The sequence below is a fragment of the Cydia amplana genome, chromosome 1, assembly GCF_948474715.1.
Source record: "Cydia amplana chromosome 1, ilCydAmpl1.1, whole genome shotgun sequence".
NCBI lineage: Eukaryota > Metazoa > Arthropoda > Insecta > Lepidoptera > Tortricidae > Cydia > Cydia amplana.
The window spans coordinates 11,612,594-11,631,729 of record NC_086069.1 but is presented as its reverse complement, the minus strand read 5'-3'; the positions used below and the strand labels follow the sequence as shown (position 1 = coordinate 11,631,729).

The 19,136-nt window shown below is 35.6% G+C and overlaps 1 protein-coding gene across 2 annotated transcripts in view; it reads left to right on the top strand.

Moving 5' to 3' along the window:
- Positions 1–19,136, top strand: part of LOC134648317 (aryl hydrocarbon receptor) — a 158,684-nt gene that overhangs the window by 106,890 nt on the left and 32,658 nt on the right. The gene's annotated exons all lie outside the window — the stretch shown is intronic.

Below are 19,136 nucleotides of genomic sequence, written 5' to 3'. Positions count from 1 at the left end.
CAACCAATTGGGTTCGCATAAAAAGCTAGGGGTATAGGGGGCCACAAAATTACGCAGGGTAGTTTGTAAAATTCGCCGGCTAGGGGGCGGAAGGGGGGTGGGGGGAAACAACCCTTAATGGCTACATTGCGTGACAGAATTTCGGCAGTGACCCGGGGTAGCCTGTGAAAGTGAAAATATTTACACAGAGCTGTTAAAACGAAAATTATTTACGATTAAACTTAAGTTTTATACTTTTATAAAAATAAAGTTCTAGACATAAACCTTATCTGGCTTTGACTAGAAAAATAATATTAAGTTGTTCTTGCCACCATGAAATTCACTGTGCCCGTGTTTGCAAATGGTTCACTATACTTGACGCAATCTTTTTGAATTGATAAGACTTAATGAATGTTCTAAACACATTTTTTTTGCTATAATCATAATCATAATATTTATTGATAATATAAATTACATGTCACATTTTATACAGTGTATAAAGATTATATTTAAGTATGAATTTTCACTACATAATGTAGGTTGTATATAATATAGTACATCTAGGTAGATGTACTATATTAAATACAAACTTAGATAAGTTCCTCAATTTTCAAGAACTCTTTATGGTCGTAGAACGCTTGCTCGATATGTTTTTGAATAGGTTGCTTAATAGAGACTTGACTGGCTCTGAAGTTATGTATTCCAAATTGTTTTTAATTTTCTAAGAGTCACTATTTAGAGTCTGTGTAGTATTGTATATCAAATGTAGTTAAGAAGCTACTTACTTTTGAACACGTGGGTAGGTACGAGTATGATGATATCTAAGGACACTTTTAGTGTCTATGTAGGTGGTGATATCTACTCAGTATTCATCCCTAGGTCTTCGAACGCGCTACGTAAAATTATATTTTAACCAAATTGTGAGCAGTATTTTGGTAAATATTTTGGTACGTACTTGCTTGTTTGAGCGTCGCTCACAAATATCAACGGCGTTTATACTACAACTAGTGTCCGACCGAAACATGTTTTTTTGCCGAAACCGAAACCGAAACCGAATGTTCGGCTTTGGCTCTAGTTTCGGCCGAAACCGAAACCGAAACCGAAACTTTTGTAGACTTGTTAAAATCGTTGATAAAATGTAATAAAACCACTTTTACACACATATTATGGGGCCGTCAACACCCAATGTCCTTGAAATTGATGTTACTTATTACTTAAGCAGTTTTTTATGAAAATTACTAGAGTTAGACCAAGATAATTCTGCAACGATTTTGATAAGTTGATAACACACGCAGTGCAAGTGTTATTTTAAACGTCAAAACTTCTATGAAATTATGACGTATAAATAACATTTGCACTAGTTGCACTGCGTATGCTATCAAAATCATTGCAGAATTTTCTTGGGCTAACTCTATTCATTCACCAGTCAAGCTAACATGTAGATACAGGGTCAACCAAAAACGCGAGCGCAGCGAGCGCGAAATTTTTTGTTAACAATATCGCAAGGCCGGGTACTGATCTTCACCTGGGCCGAAAAGTCCGAAGTGCCCCATTGAGGCGAACTTTCATGCGAAGTCAAAGCCCTAGCCGTGCTTAAGGCTTCAGGATAAGTAGTTGAGCACAGACTCCAACCAATGTCCATTGGATTCAAAAGCGAGACCGCAGGCCGAGCATGGCGCAGCGAGGCCAAAGGCTAAGCTGAAGTAGAGGACATGTGGAACACAAACCAATGGTAAATTGAGGTAAAAAGTGAGACTAGTTTTCTTATTATTATCTTGCCCAGGGCCCAGTAACATGCGACAGTGCTATCTCATTCACTTATGTATTGACAGCCTCTTAAGACTGCGTCAACCGTCCAGTGGCGCCCTCATTAGTGGAATTGTGTTTTATAATAAAACAATTAATGTCTGTACCTAATATACATGAATCAGTATATGTAGGTATTAATATTGTTGTCCTACTTATTCCCCAACTTTTGGTCTTTGTCCGAAGTACCATTTCGTAAGTTTCGGCCCGGCCGAAAGGTTCGGCCGTTTTTTGGCCGAAACCGAAACTACAGCCGAAACATGATTTTTTGGCCGAAACTGGCCGAAACCGAAACCGAAACCGAACCTTCGGTCGGACACTAACTACAACTTGTTATACTTAAGTAAGTACTTCATCTTTTAGCTCACGGCGCGTTCACGTATCTAACAGCCATATTCGAACTTTAAGATACGTCAAATATTAAATATGGAAACGATATGGATATAACGTTATTGTTTGAAGAAACGTCACTTTTGACACTTGTTTGACACTGACATATCCGATCCATATCGTTTCCATATATCTAATATTTGACGTATCTTAAAGTTCGAATATGGCTGTAAATCCAGTATACAAGTTAAAATCCTGTAAGTTATTTTATTGCTTCGTCTAAGTATTAATCTCAATTTAACTAGTTAAGCATATTAACTTATAGATATATTAAAGCGATAAACTAGAATTAATTAAAAAAGCTTCATTGGTTCTTTATAGTAGTTATGCGGAAAAATAATTGAAATTATGTATAAATAAGTGACAGTATTAGGTTTTAGACACATTTTGTGGATTGTGCACAAGCATTATTGCATTCAAGTGTTTTTACTATTTACACATACTAAATTAAAACATTCCCCGTAATGTTTCTACTACTTCAAATGGTACAGCGAAAATGTACCTATCTAATTTTGATTATTTTTAGTAAGTGTTTACTGAACCTGATTCGCCTCGGTCTTCCCTACACCGAGGCGAATCAGACCAATTTTTGCAGTAAAAATACAACTTTGCACACACATTTTTTTACAATAATGATTCATCATGCACACAATCTTAAAAAAAAAATTGCATTTGTATCTTAAACAATGTTAAACAGAATTTCATTAAGAGATCTTAACACAAAATCTTAAAGCCACGACAGCCAAACCTTTTTTACATAAGAGTAATTGTTGCCGAATCTGACACGCTACATGTGCCTAGCGAACAGAACCCCCACAATCCGATGCTTGGCTTCCACCACTACGGGCTCCCCTATGGTGTCCAACAAGGTAAAATCAATAAAATTATCGAAAATACCGAAAAGAAGTTTATACAGCTTATATTAATTGCACCTAACAAATAAATTAATAGACAGAAAAGACAGGTTAAAATACAATTAAAAAGACATACATACAGTCAGTCATACTTACAAACCAACTACTAACTAAACATTGCTCCCGCTCCTAGACGCTTCCGGTGCAAAGGTGCCCATAATACTCGCGGCATTGCCGCGCTGGATGGCTATGGATAACCTTTGCGCCAGAAACGACTCGGAGCGGGGGTCCTCCCCCTTCTGCCTAAGTCGACGGCCTATATGTCGCGCACCATGTTTTTCGCTCATAGCAATAGAACTCATAGCTCATTACTCGTATTCTCCTTCATACTTGAAAAGAAAATTTTCCAAATATTACTAAAACACCTCTTTGAACTCAGCGCATTTCCATGTTAAAGTACAGTTAGCGTAAAAGTTATTTTTATAGATAAACGTAACAACGCACCCTGGAGGGAGCGCCATAGATAAACTTTTTATTATGACATATTTCAGTAATTTACGCCCGACCAAGTAACGTAATGAGTTTATGCTAATCATTATGAATATAACTCACTTGTTATTTAATTTAATATAAGTATGCAGAGATATAAATTTCTTTGTGGCGGGCTACCCTTAAACTGAAATAAAGGGCAAATAGTAGGTACCTATTACCTATAATGGTGACATTCTACATAATTTTCATAAAAATAAACATAACAAGGAAAACCGACTTCAAAAAGGATAAAATAAAATATGTATTATATGCTAGTAATTGATATGTTTAATGTCAGTGCCAAGCCTCTAGATTTCGAATCGAATGGAGACTCTCTGGTGAGGTCCGATAAGAAAGAAAGAAAGCTGTCCATTAGTTGTTTGGGGTATTGTAATCATTTGGTTTGGCACCGATTATTTTAGTTTATCATTTTTTTAACTTATTTTAGTGTTTTTTTTTTTCATCCTGGGCTCCAATAAAGTAGTAGTTAATGCAATCGTGATTGTTAAGCTGCTTAACTATCACGATTGCATTCTCAGTGCTGCACTGAAAGAGAAGTATGTTTAACAGTTTAAATAAGATAATGTCTTACATAACTATATTTTCCACTTTTATCTTGACTTTCATAATATTCATACTTAATACATTGTTTACTTGGCGTGGTACAGTAGAATCAACAGTATTGTCTCAAAGTTGAATATTTGAAAGATTTAGATTAAAGACATTGTCTCTCTAAAGTCACAAACCATAAATCAGCAAGGACGACCTTCACTCTATCAGTTTTACTTTTGCCATAAGGTACCTAGCATAATTGCGGCTAAATCTTTGCAATTACCGTACTTACACGCCATCTTTGACAGTTATTAGATACGTCAGAGCGTAGGGTTAACAAAATAGACTAGTCGCGAAAAGGTGAATAAAGAATTTAAAAAACCGGCCAAGTGCGAGTCGGACTCGCGCACGGAGGGTTCCGCACCATCAAAAAAAATAGAGCAAAACAAGCAAAAAAACGGCCACCCATCCAAGTACTAACCCCGCCCGACGTTGCTTAACTTCGGTCAAAAATCACGTTTGTTGTATGGGAGCCCCACTTAAATCTTTATTTTATTCTGTTTTAGTATTTGTTGTTATAGCGGCAACAGAAATACATCATCGGTGACAACTGTCTAGCTATCACGGTTCGTGAGGTACAGCTGGTGACAGACGGACGGACGGACGGACGGACGGACAGCGGAGTCTTAGTAATAGGGTCCCGTTTTTACCCTTTGGGTACGGAACCCTAAAAATTGCACCAGCACGATAACACTTCGGACGACGTAATGAAAAAAATTCTTGCAAAGATAATCTTGTGTGCAAAAACAAGCCCTATAAAAAAATAAACGTTTAAAACTACAATATGAAGTAAAGCATAAGTATTTGAGACAATCTAGTTTGGGTATTTTAACGAGAAACGGCAAATTCGAAATGTGTATTTTGCTATTTTAGTGCTCAGTAATGGTAAGTATCCAGTTACCAACAGAGACAGCACGATTGTTTCCAACCCGCTAACTGTATTGTGAGGATTTTTTTTCTTTAGTGCTGGAAAATCTACGAAAAAACAAAAATGCGTTTTGCTAACCATACCTAGCGTGACTGCCCTACTAGCTTAGATTTTATGATCCTATCGGTCATAACTTAGTTTTCACTTATAAACACTCAGCCTAGATATTATTCATTATACTTCATACTAACTAACCACTTATTTTTACTGACAAATAAGAAAAATATTTCATTTCATTTCATTTCATTTCTTGCACGTGCAAGAATCGATGGTTGGCAAGTAAAGTACCTAACCTAAGTAAAGATTTTTATTAAAAAAAAAACCCTGGGGCCGATTGCATAACAAACTACAACTAATATTACAAGCGGAACTCCTTATTTAATAAGTGAAATTAGAAAAGGAGTTCCGCTTGTAATATTAGTTGTAGTTTGTTATGCAATCGGCCCCTGATCGCATTGAAGGTAGAAGGAAGTATTTCTACTCCGAAATCTCAAGGAAATCAAATGTTTGTAATTTGTACTCACCACAAAAGTATTTTCACCACACCAGCTGGTAAAGGCTCTCTTTTGATTGCTCAAAAACTGATAAGAAAGTGGAATTTTATCCACATGTGAGGCAAAGTAATCAAATGCAAATTTTGAGTTGTTTTCTTGTGTTTGCTGGTTGATGTTGAATGATAAATATTTAATAACATTAATTGTGAATCGATTTGATTCGATTTAGTTTGATATTTTACAGTTAGCATTTTCCTTGTATTGGTGTGGTGAAAATTTTTGTGTTTCACTCGGTGGCAAAATTTGTTAAACCCTCGTGCCTTGAAACCCTCGCAAAGCACAAGATTCCATTTTTCGATCATTTTCCAATTTTGGAATCTTTCGCTTGCTAGGTTATCAATATTTGCATGAGAGGTTTAAACAACAACTTTGCTCCCTTGTAAAACAAATAACTATTTCCTTTGGATGATTTAAATCCTGCAGCGCGCAGGCAGGAACAAACTAGTGTGCTCTTATTACATCACCAAACTCACTCGCCATAATCAAGCATATCAATCTACGTAATCGTATCAATTTCAGACCAACTCCAGATGGACTCGTCGACACCATACATACACCTATGTAAATCAACCGTGAAATTGTTTTTTATACGACTTTCATATTTTTTCCGCACTGAGCCATATCTACGCGTAATTATACTGGAAAGTGCGCGGCCGTAGAGAAATCAGTATTATTTTTAAAGCGAATGATACGGTTGTGGCGCTGGGATCGACGGTAATTAGTCGCAGGCGCACACACGTGTGGACGAGAGGTTTATGATCGATACGATACTATCATATATACTTGTGCAGTGATTGTTCATTGCAGTGTTTTTGCAATATTATGCACAGAAGCATAGGGAACTTAAGACTAGGGAATAAGTCCCCGCTCTACCTAGTTAATAAAATCTTAAATATTAAAGATTGTAACTAGGTTTTAGAAATTGTAATTCTATTATTATTTGAAATAAACAGATTTAATAATAATAATAATAATAAAAATAATTTAAAGCGGCAATAGTTTGACCTGAGTGACTAACTGATTCCTCGCTTGGCTATCAAAATCTTAAACCATTGACCTTTTATTAAAGTATCTGTAACGTAGACAAATTTCTACGATTTCTTTTGTTTCTTGAGTCCGAGGGATGTTTATATTAGCTGTTAATATATGAACTCACTTTCGGGGCCTATATTCAACATTTCAATTGCAGCTTTTTATAATTTTTACTTCTAGGCTATAGAACTCTTTTTTTTACTCTATCTATTCGATAAAATTACCTATGATATTTTTTTTACAGGATACTCGTAGTTAATGATTAACTACGAGTATTTTTCAACTTTTATTCCACGTATCCACTAGAGGCAGCCTCGGATCGAGCGGCTGCCTCGCTCCGAGGCCGTGCAAGTGGAGACGCTGCCTGAAGTGGAGGGAGACCTGGGATACGCCTATAATATTATATAGACATGAGGCAAATTCGTCGTCGCGAGACGAGCCATATTTTGTCGGTTTTGCCGTGCTCAAAGGAGCCTCATTCCGCGCCATGCATTTGATGGAGACGGACTCGCACTCTGCGAAATTGCGGATGTGTAACGTGCCTCGAGCCTATGCCTCAGAGCGAGCAGCCTCAAACTGAGGCTGTTTACTTTGAGTCGAGGCTGCTCGGCCTGAGGCTGCTCTAATGGATACGCTTTACTACTACTACGCTACAGATACTAGGCTGTAGTACAATATAGAAACCCCAAAACACATTGGAAACACAGTTAACGACGGCAAATTTTATCAGTCGCATAATATTTTGACAAGCCGACGTTCACATTCCAACCCCGACGTATAAAGCGACATACATGTTTATCGTTCCTGCTCCCGTGCGATTACAAATTTAAATTATTTAAAACACATTTAAATGATTGGGAACACATTAAAAACCGCTTTAATTGGGACACTCGGTTCTCACCCGCTTATCGCTGACATGTTTTATTTAGGATTCAATTTAATTCCGTATTCGATACCTTACGGTGACATCGGAACAGGTTCTAGTAAGACGATTCACTTATATTATCTCTATTTTCTAAAGAGTAAGTACCTACATGGACCCGCTCTCAGCAGTCTCAGCACTACTTCAAAAGAATCATATATTGGTTTATATCCAACTTCATTTTGTCATTCATTGTTTGGTTTTCTATGCGATTAACTTAAAGTTGGTTGAGAAGTATAGTCATAATTTTTGTATTTTTATATACAAACTAAGCATTGGCATACAAAAAGTGCCATCTGATGAAATGGAACTGCTGGTGAAGACCATAACAACGGAACTCTTTAACGACGTGTATTTCACGTCTGGCGATTTGTATTCTTCGTTTAAACCTGTCGAATCCCACGATATGACGTCACCATAAGCGTTCTGGCTCATATATGAGCCGTGGGAGCTGACAGATTAAACACCTTTAAAATATTCCTTAACCCCTTACTTCATGTAATAAAAATATTTGTTTAAATTTGAATTTTAATAGCTTTCAATAGAGTTGAATATCATATCTGCCATATATATGGCATTGTATGCGGTAATGGTTTAAAAACCTGACTTGCTTAAAGGCAAGATGATTGATTTCATGAACTGAGGGAACTCCTGAAATCGTCATGGATGCAGATCCAGACTTTGAACCTTCAAGCGTTCCAGAAGCACAGCTCCATATTTCTGTTACGTACGCCGCAGTGGGTTTGCGCCGCAACATTAAATTTCTTTTATAAATATACCAAATTGAAGTATGACAGGGAAAAATGAGGAAGTGCCCTTTGACGTGGGAGGTCAGAATCGAATCGCTTGCATAAAAAGGAAATGACTAGGTATACTTAGTCATGGTACAATTGTCACTAGACTTACATCGGGGGGGTCGATATAAGTCTAATGAAACTAACCACGAATCATTCAAAACTGTTATGGTACAATTGTATTTTGAACGTTTAAATTCCTGAACAAAGACTAATTTTACGCTACTCCAGATATGTTATTAGAGTACCTAACTAGGTGTATGTGAAAAATAATAAAAAATATTTCATATCTCCTTGATTACTCCATTTTGCAAATACATTTGGGCGCACCCCTAAATTCAGCCAATGTCGGACATACAGAGATGTGATTTATTTGAAATACTTGTATTTAAAATGCAAATACAAAATGCAAAATACCTATTTTGTATTTTGTATTTAAATACCTTTTGAAGAAAACTATTTTGTATTTTATTTGAAATAGTTTTGGGACCTATTTTCTATTTTCAAAATACAAAATACTTTATAGTAGGTAGGTAATGTAGGTAGGAGTTACAATCTCTTCTGATGTTACAATCCTGGCAACTCTCTCATTCTTTTAACATGGAACTGTTGAATCTGTTTAGTAACGTCGCACATAAAGTGTAATCTTGAGTGTTGGGAGGGTTTCAAGGCACGAGAGGAGAACAAACTTTTCTGCCCTGGTGAAACACAATCGAGACGTTTTCATCACACTAACGAGAGGCATTATACTAGCTGTGAAACATTACAAAGTAATGCTTTTAAAAGTTGGCCGATATAAAACATCATTCATACCTACATCCTACCGGTTAATATGAGCAACTAGAAATTTGCACTTTAGATATGGGATTGACTTCAAAGAATAAAGAGAGTCTTTTCAACTCGGAAATTCCGAGTAATACTTCTTAATTCAGACTAGGTATTCACTACTCAGAATACCTTTTATTGAAAAGTATTTTGAAAATACCTATTTCGTATTTTGTATTTAAATACAAATTCAAAAACTATTTTGTATTTTGCATTTGAAATAGTATTATCAAGGAAGTATTTGTATTTTGTATTTAAATACTTTTTATAAAGTATTTTTCGCATCTCTGCGGACATAAGTATGGCCAAATCCTTCAGCGTCAAATTTGGCACTTTCATACAAATTGTATTTGAGAGTAAACAGACTCAGACACAAAATTGTTCATATCTGCTAACTTTAAATCAGTTTTTTTTAGGGTTCCGTACCCAAAGGGTAAAAAAGGGACCCTATTACTAAGACTCCGCTGTCCGTCCGTCCGTCCGTCCGTCCGTCAGTCCGTCAGTCCGTCCGTCAGTCCGTCAGTCCGTCAGTCCGTCAGTCCGTCCGTCCGTCCGTCCGTCCGTCCGTCCGTCCGTCCGTCCGTCCGTCCGTCCGTCACCAGGCTGTATCTCACGAACCGTGATAGCTAGACAGTTGAAATTTTCACAGATGATGTATTTCTGTTGCCGCTATAACAACAAATACTAAAAACAGAATAAAATAAAGATTTAAGTGGGGCTCCCATACAACAAACGTGATTTTTGGCCGAAGTTAAGCAACGTCGGGCGGGGTCAGTACTTGGATGGGTGACCGTTTTTTTGCTTGTTTTGCTCTATTTTTTGTTGATGGTGCGGAACCCTCCGTGCGCGAGTCCGACTCGCACTTGGCCGGTTTTTTTTGGAATTTAATGCATACCTACTAAACCTACTAAATAAACAAAATTATTGTAACACATACAAAATGCAGCATACATACCGGCTCGTTCTGCCCGTGAGTTATAAAGCGGCGCGCGCGTCGTCGATCACAATCGACATTCAAATGAGCCCCGATTTATGACCCGCCGGGATGAGTGAGACATTCTGCTGAAGACTTAGGGATGCCACGATACGACACAGTACGGAATTTCAGAGTTGTTTTATTTTTGGGTTAAGTAATTGTTGCAATAGATAAATCCATAATACTTTGTTTAAAAATTGTCTAACTATAACGACTCATGTCATGCATTGTAGTCTCTTTAAATATTAACTTTATTTTATTTTTAATGTTACATCGGAAAACCGAGATTAAAAACATGTGACCTTTACCGTTTTTAAGATACCACGCTAACAGACAAACAGCGAAAGCTTAGAAGGGTTTCAATTGAGAATGAAAGCGAAATAAAATTAATCGAAATTATAAGCATTTGAATATTTTGAATGTTGCTAGTTGAGCAGAGAATTATATAAAATTTAATTTTATCTGTTTTATTCTGATAAAGCAATCGAGTTGCAGTTTTCACTAACTTAACTTACCTATACTTAAAACATACAAAACTTGTATACAGCACTAAATAAATCCGCATCAAAAGATGATGAAGGAGAAGAGAAAGATGTAGACATATTTAAGTTTCATTTTTGTCCAGTATGTTCAGTACACAAAAATATACATAAGTACATATTTTCAATTTTTCTTCAACACCAAGAGGTTATGTAATTCATTTGTATTTATACACCTGTCGTCAGTTCTAAAAGTTCGTGTACTCTATCGCTTAAGAGTCCATATTTAACAGGTAGCCTGGACATTGTCACCGATAGCCGGTGAAACGACCCCGGCGTTGCACGGACACGCCTTTATGGATATGTTGACGACTACAAGCTTAAGTGCCATACGTAGGAATACTTGCGTTAGTTGCGGTACAAATCATTATGGTTTTATTAAAAGACATCCGAAAAAGCTAAAGTTAATGGTCAAAATATAGAACGTATTAGGTAACGTAGTCTTGTTAATGAATTCTATTATAATTTAAATTGTATTTTTTTTACTTATTTTCTCGTAATGCATGTTAATTATAAGATGTAATTTTTTTTTTGAAAAGATGTGTCCGCCGAGTTTGTTGCCGGTCCCATATTGGGATACCCTCCTCCAATTGAGGGGGGACTTAAATCTTCTCGGGGCAGAGGTGTAGGGTTGGAGCCGGTCTACCTAGCTTTATTTGACGTTCTTATGCGCATTGTAATTATGCCTACATGAATAAACTATCTTTTATCTTTATCTTTATCTTTATCTTTAATGCCTAAAAGAAACGCAGTTTATTTTGATCAATCTGTTTAAGTCGTCACAAGATAAGCCCGAAAGATTTGGTACACTTTAACAAAACCAGACACGACAGTCTTACACAAATAAATCACATTGTTACAATTAAAACTGAGAGCTTCCCGTCCTTCTTAAAACCTACATGATCAAACGGGAGCTCCGAGATAAAAATTAAAACTTAATTAAAAAACCCTAAAACGAAACGAATACAAAACAACGAGGAGCAAAAGAACAATGTCGCGGTTGAGGCGTAAAAACATTTTGTCACCAATATCGGTCGAGTTCGTGAGTTCTCGTCGTGTTCCTTTTTGTTCTTGTGTTCCTTTTTGCTCGTTTTCTCGTTTAATAATGCGAGAGAAATGTGGAAGCGGAGATTTATTCAGATTGCCCGGTGTTTTAACGCGGGCCGATGAGAGATTGTGTGGTTAATTATTTTAAGTGTGTTTTTTGAGTTTGTGGGTTATTGATTAGGTGGAATGCCGACGTAGAGTGTCGCGTGAAAAAAACATCGCGAAGCAAACATTTATTAAATATTGAGGCAATTTCACTTATTAATTAAATTGCTCATAAATCTGAAGTAAAAAAGATAATTGTTCTTATAATAAATCAAAATTATGTTTATTTACTTACTTGATAAAAAATGTTTAAGTGCTGGTTGGATGGATGCATACCTATAATTGGGATTAAAACTAGGCGTTGAGTGAGAAAATAAATCAATTTGTTCATAGCATTAATATATAATTCTCAATCGCGTAGGTGAACATTTTTTTACGGATCAGCTTTCTTTAAGTATATGTAGCAAACGTATGTGTCAACTGCTTACATGTATACTATAGTACTGGAAATGCATACGTGATTCTATGATTGTATAATTACTGTAATTATGTACCTGATTTATATGTATTACTATATAACAATCAGGTATTGGGGACTTGGTATTTCAGGAAATGCTGTACCTAAGTCTTGATAGGTTTGATAAACTTGCAACCACATAAGTCTGTGCTTGTAACATAATAATTATGTATATTTATAACAAATCTACTTAGGTATATTTACGACAAAAACAACTATTTAGAGAAATTAGTACCCTTAAAATAGTCTGATCTGGCAGCAGCTACCACGCTCGCTTCGCTCGTTGTCGCACCTAACTTAACTCTGACAAATGAGTGGACATTAAAGAAAGAGACAAAGTTAAGATAGGTTCGACTTGACTAATGGTATGACTTGCCAAATGAAATTAACAATAATTTTCTAAACAATAATACAACCAAATAAAACGTTGAAATTATGAAAATTTGCCGAAGGTTGGTTGTCCAAGTAAATCATTGGCGAAAAATGGTTATCAAGTGAAATTCGGACAATAAAGTTTCGGTGAATATGCAGAACATGCATCCATCGACTAACTATTGAAATCGGATTACCGGTTGCAGCCGTCATATTTTATGAAGACATAATTATTAATTCTCGTTGCACCTTATACAGCGTTAATAAATATACAGTAAAGGGGGTGACAAAAAGGATCTCTCGACGCATTCGTTTCATACTAACGACGTGTTTTCAGACAATGTTGACTGTAATCGACATTCCATTCTAATGTAACGGAGGACATTGCTATCATGATTTTATAACTAGTTACGTCATATTTTCGCAGTGACTTAAGGCTATAGTATCTCTTTCTAAATATATTTTTTATACTCTAAAAAAATACGCATGTAATCTTGTTATTCTGTTTACACATATATAGTTAAGGGCAAAATTCTCAATTAAAAGGATAAAACTATTCATTCTGAGGCAGGCAGAATAGTTAACAAAGCTATGGTAAACAGTCAACAATTCCTTTTTTTAAATCCTAAATCTATTACAATCTGGATTTAAATAACGTACAGCTACGGAATAAAATAGGTTTATCTTTTTACGGAACAAAAGCTTTACCCTTAAGACTTGCCAATTATACATATTTACAACGCCTCCGTCAACGGACACTTGAGAAATAAGAAAAAGTACCTACACAATTACTCATTAATTATCACTTTCATAATCATAATTGTACCTATGTCCCTAGCTTTTTTAGCATCATGACATGGAGGAAGGAAAACACAAAAATGAACTTTATCTTAACCGATCACAGTTGATATTAGTTGATATCGATTTAACAGATGCATTTTCCTTAACGTCTGATGAAGAAATTATAATGTTCACATGAACATAATTATAAGTATATTGTTTTAATTTTGAACTTAGTATTACCTTCAATTCTCAATGTATTTTGGTAAATATGTGTTGTGTAGTAATACTTATGACCAAGATGTACCAGGTACCTACTACCATTATTAATTAGTATGATTGTGTCATAGTAATCACATCAGCAACCCATGCACTGATTTTAATAACTTAGCTGGAGGTATATTTTTTTAACTTGACTAAGTTTTAGTTTTTCATGGTGTATGGTTGTTCACCCTTACCTTTTAAACTTCTTTTATAATTTTACATACCCACCTATATTTAGTCGTTCTATTTAGTTTATGTACAGGAATAAATACAATCTTAATTTTAAACACGTAATTTTCTTGGTATAAACGTCAATTGAACGACACTTATCGTATCTATAATACGTTTTTGTTTTATTAAATAATTTTATTATACTCGTACTATGTGATAGGTACATATACTCTATCAGTTTATTTATCACAATCATTCGCTTTGTGCAGACCATAAATATTCAATGTTTGCATAAAAAATCGGCTTACTAATCTATACCACTCAAAGGGAACATGGGCATAATAACTAATTAATGCATCTTACTTTTGCCCTTTGAGCACGTATCAAATGACGATAACATACATACACCTTTTTCCAATTTCAACAGTCCGTTATTTTAATTACAAGTAAGTCGTATTATCTGTAAATCGGCTTACTTTGTAAAACTCATATATTGTACTTGCGCTAGCTTTAATTAGGAACGCTATATTAGTCGGAATAAGGTTGTTTTTTAAATGACAAGATGAAACGAGAAGCAAGGCTTTGCAGACATGTAGTCGAAATACGATTAATAATTCGATGCTCGTGCAAATATGACTTATAGATATGGAACAGGTGCAAAGATGTATTATTAAAAATAAGGAAATAAAACCTTCGAAATAATACACGTTTTACAATGTTGTTAGGATTTAACTATAGGTAAGTACAACCTGTTTGATTTAAATTTAAAATAAATGCTGGATTATTATATTCAGGCTTTTTTAGGTACTTAGAAGCAGTTAGCTTACCGAAGCGGCAGGAAGATCAGCACTCAGTATACTTAAATTATTAACAAATTAACCGCTTGGAATATTTTTATGTTACGATTTGTCCCAAAAATTTAGCGCTAGGCCTTACAAAGAAATAAAACAGCGCACTTGTGTACTGAACCCCTAACTACATATTTATGTTTGAATCCCTCGTGACATCGATACACAGGCAACGGGTCAAAACCGGAAGGGCGGCCGATTACGATTATTTCATATAATTGTCAGCGCGATGCACGGACGTGATAATTGCACGTGTAAACCATCATTATGTGCCATTCTGTTTGTTCTGCTCTACTTTAAATGGCAGAAATAGGTGTTTATGGACTGTAAAAACTTAAAAATAGACTTGTATTTTGACCAACCCAATCGGAGAAGGACAAGGCAAGACGAGTAAGAGCGAGACGAGAAAGAAACAGTATGTCTTGTTTTCGGCCTGTCTCGGGGTTTTTCGACGATTGTGTACAGCCGGCATTAGATTTACCTCAGCGAGTCGAAGTGCGCATCTACACGGTACACATCTACACTTATGCTAATGGCAGTACGCTGTCAACTTTGGATTGTGGCAGGCAACTAACTGAAATTATTCTCCTATAACTTAAGGATTATCTGTAGTTAATTTTAAACTCTTTTTTTTTAGGAAGAAGATTTAATTAGAATTGACTTATAATGTTACACGTGTTTTATCGGTAAAGTACTTTTACCTTGCCAATAAGTGTTGGCGGCGACCATGGCACAACGTAACTAATTTGAGACGAAATTATTTGTTTTTATTTTTTAAACTGCACCCAAACCAAAATTAAAATGACACAATATTTCGTCCACCAAACGGCAGTAATTTAAAAACAAAATGATTGCGTATCATAAATACCTCGATTATAAGTCAACATCGAAGGAAAAAGCCCGTAATCGCTATTTCATCGTTAGCCGTATTTGCATTTCGCCCCTAGATATAGTTCGCGGTTTGATTTGTGGCCATGTTTGCAAGATTGATTGGATTTACTTACCAAGCTATTCTAGTTTTTTGAACGAGTTGTATTTATAGCTTTCTTTACTTATAAGACTTTGATGAGTTGACGTAGGGTTAGAAACATCATTTATTCCCTTATATACCATCGTAGGTGGATTAGGGTTACATATAACTTTATTGTTACCTTATAAGTGAAGGAAACTATTAAAGATAATACTTCTTTAACTTTGACGCCACTGCTTGGCCAGCATCTAAATGTCAAATATAGGTACTAATACTCATCAAAAGCTAGTACATACATTTAATATCCTTTATAACTAATACCATTAATACCTATTTCAAGTTTAGCAGTTGAGTACATATTATAATTAAGTTTATATTTCTGTAAGTATAGGAAGGTACCTAAATTTCACATAGCCCGTTATGATTTTTTTTGCATTTCTACGAGTAACATCTACTCACAATTGAACCATATAATTAATACTATGTATTAACTCGTCAATACTCTATGTAGGTGCTTACAATTACACAAGACGGCGACACTATCCCTATAAGTAGCCCACAAGAATAAACAATAAAGACATACCGAGCCCAGTACGAAGCCTGCCCGAGGGTACAGTCGACTACATAAATAACCTCCGGCGAGATATGAAGATGTCGGCCGTTTAATGAAACGTCAAAATATCACGCTCATTGATTGCTTGCGAGCAAATCGTAAATCGCCTCCGCGCCCGTGTTTAAATCTTGCACTGGACTGTACATTATTTACGAGTATTTATGTACGCTTTATGCTTGATGAGATCTACAATCATAAGTTTATCTTTGAACTGAATGACTTTGGTATTAAATTATCTATAATCTTAGTGAAATATCGTTCCACCTATAAATCATAAATATATATATATATAGTCCTCCTCATCGTTTTCGATGACGGCGACCCCAAATAAACATCATGGACGTTGTCTAGCGTGAGCCCTTATGTGGCTGGCCAGGCCGAACTTGGTCTTAAATACTCTATTGCTCTATTATCATAAATACATAAGCTTTGATGTAGATTTAGTTACAAATTATTATATATGTTCGTTAATTTTTGTTTACACACAATTGATACGTTAGGCATATTATATTATAACAGATTTATTTCTCATGTATTGTATGTTATAATACATACACAATATTTAAAAATTCAGTACGGATATGACTATGAGAATATCTGTCTCTTTCAATCGCACGGTGTAAAAAGTGCCGGCTATTTTATCACGTGGAGTGGATAACGACCTCTTTCATACACCTGCTGTTTTTCAATGAATTATCTCATCTTTATTAACATCTCTCGCTTATTTTATACGAGAAGTTAACCCCAAAACTCGTAAAAGACCATCGGTCTCACATCATTACCGATTACGAATCGTTAAATCGGTTCAGTTCCGATTGTAATCGATTGGGCGCACGAGCGTCCGTAACTGTATCGCCATGAATCGATAAACGAATCGGTTAATTGCTGATGATTACCGAAACCGAATCGAGATTTAATTGCTGTTATTATATAGCTGTGAATTTCGAATTGGGCCTTTACCGTTTTGTTAGAAAAAATTGTATCGATATTTGTACATTCGGTAAAATAAGTGCCCTCTTAAATTTAATAATAAATTTGCCCTTTAAATTATGAACGACCAAGAGAACCAGTCTTAGAAGTTGATCAAACCAGGAGGTCTAGCCAAGACGACTAGCGTACAGCGACAAACGCCAAAGGAAAAGAGAAAATGACTATTTACAAACATTATTTAAGTTTCTGTTTGCGTTTTCTGTCAACGATTGTCATCTTGGCTAGGTCCCCAGATATCTAAAGAATATACGTACGATATATATCACCGGTTTCTTCATCAAGGTAAACGTCATTATAACCCTCAATTTCAATATTTGTTAAAGCCACGATCTTTACATGGTTTCCTCAATCAGGATCAGATGTGTTTCCACCTTACTTAGGCTTTAGGGCAACAGGAATACCAATACTCATCGATCTCCCAACTAATATTGGAAACACATGCCCCTCCCTATAAACAACTTCAATAGAATCGAAGCCGTAATGAGATAGTCTAAAAATAAAAGTAAGTTGACAAAGGCATTTAAAAAGGTCGGTTTATCTCTTAAAAGTAAAAAAGCAACGCCTACCGTAAGGTGTACATCTGATAGGTGTATTTTAATTGAGCTACAGCAGTGTGGAACCAGTGTTCTGATTTATGTGATGGCCCCGCCAAAACTTATTCTCATTTCGCGCCTGACGGTTGGGATTCAGAGTTTGAACGGTTATCTAACAACAATGTCCTGTGCCACTGACCTTTTTGGGACATGGCTAAAACATATTGAACACCATTTCGGAAATTATATCCGACCAAAATATTGTTCACCAAATTTACGTCTGTTGCTAAAGTCGTATTTACTGAATAACGTATTTATTGAAAATTAGAGTATGATTATTCATAGCTGTATTCATTATTGTGAAAATGAAGGCAGCACTCGGGGGGTTAGTCTAAGTGTAGCATAGTGTAATTTATATTCACCAGCTACTTTTTCCTAGCTTAGCAACCACCATACCCGTGTGTCCCTGCCAAAGATCCCTGCAATTGATACAACCTCCCCAGCCTCTTACAGTTTGTTTTACGTTCCATTTGAATGCGTGGTTAAAATATGGCCGTCGCGATTGAATTTCATCAGTTCCATCACCTAAGGCTTAGGCGTGATAGTTATTCATCAGCGACTCGTATTAATCGACTTTTGGATTGTTTGATTAAATAAGAGATAACTGCATGAAATTAATTGCATGTAAAAATATAGCTATTGCTCATTTCTTAAAACTACATGAATAAAACATGTATAAGTAGGTTCCTTGAATGTGTACTTGTGTAGTTATGTTGTTTATAGGTACCTAGTTTGCTATGACGACGGTACGACAACTTTATTTACTACCATGATAAATTGGTTGAATAAGTCGAGACAAACAAGGAAATTTTGATGTCACCAAGGTGTTGGTAAGCGCTCCACTAAGACAATAAAATGCATAATGTCTCATCATACGCATATGACCAAGACGTAAAATTGCATCTGCTGTTAAAAATAGCTTCATTGTAGGGTAAATTACATTATTTATTGTTATTCTGCGGACAATAAGTTATAAGAGATTTATAGCAACATTGCAAAAGTTGTTTTTGCTGTCGATGTCCTTTCTAATACTTATTTCATTATAAAAGCAACAATTTCGTGATATGGGTACTTAAGTTACCTAAGGATCTAATTTTATTAATTTCTTTCAAGTACCTATATAAATATTATTTAGTTATGATCCCTTCACACGATAACATACAACAACAACAACAACAACAACA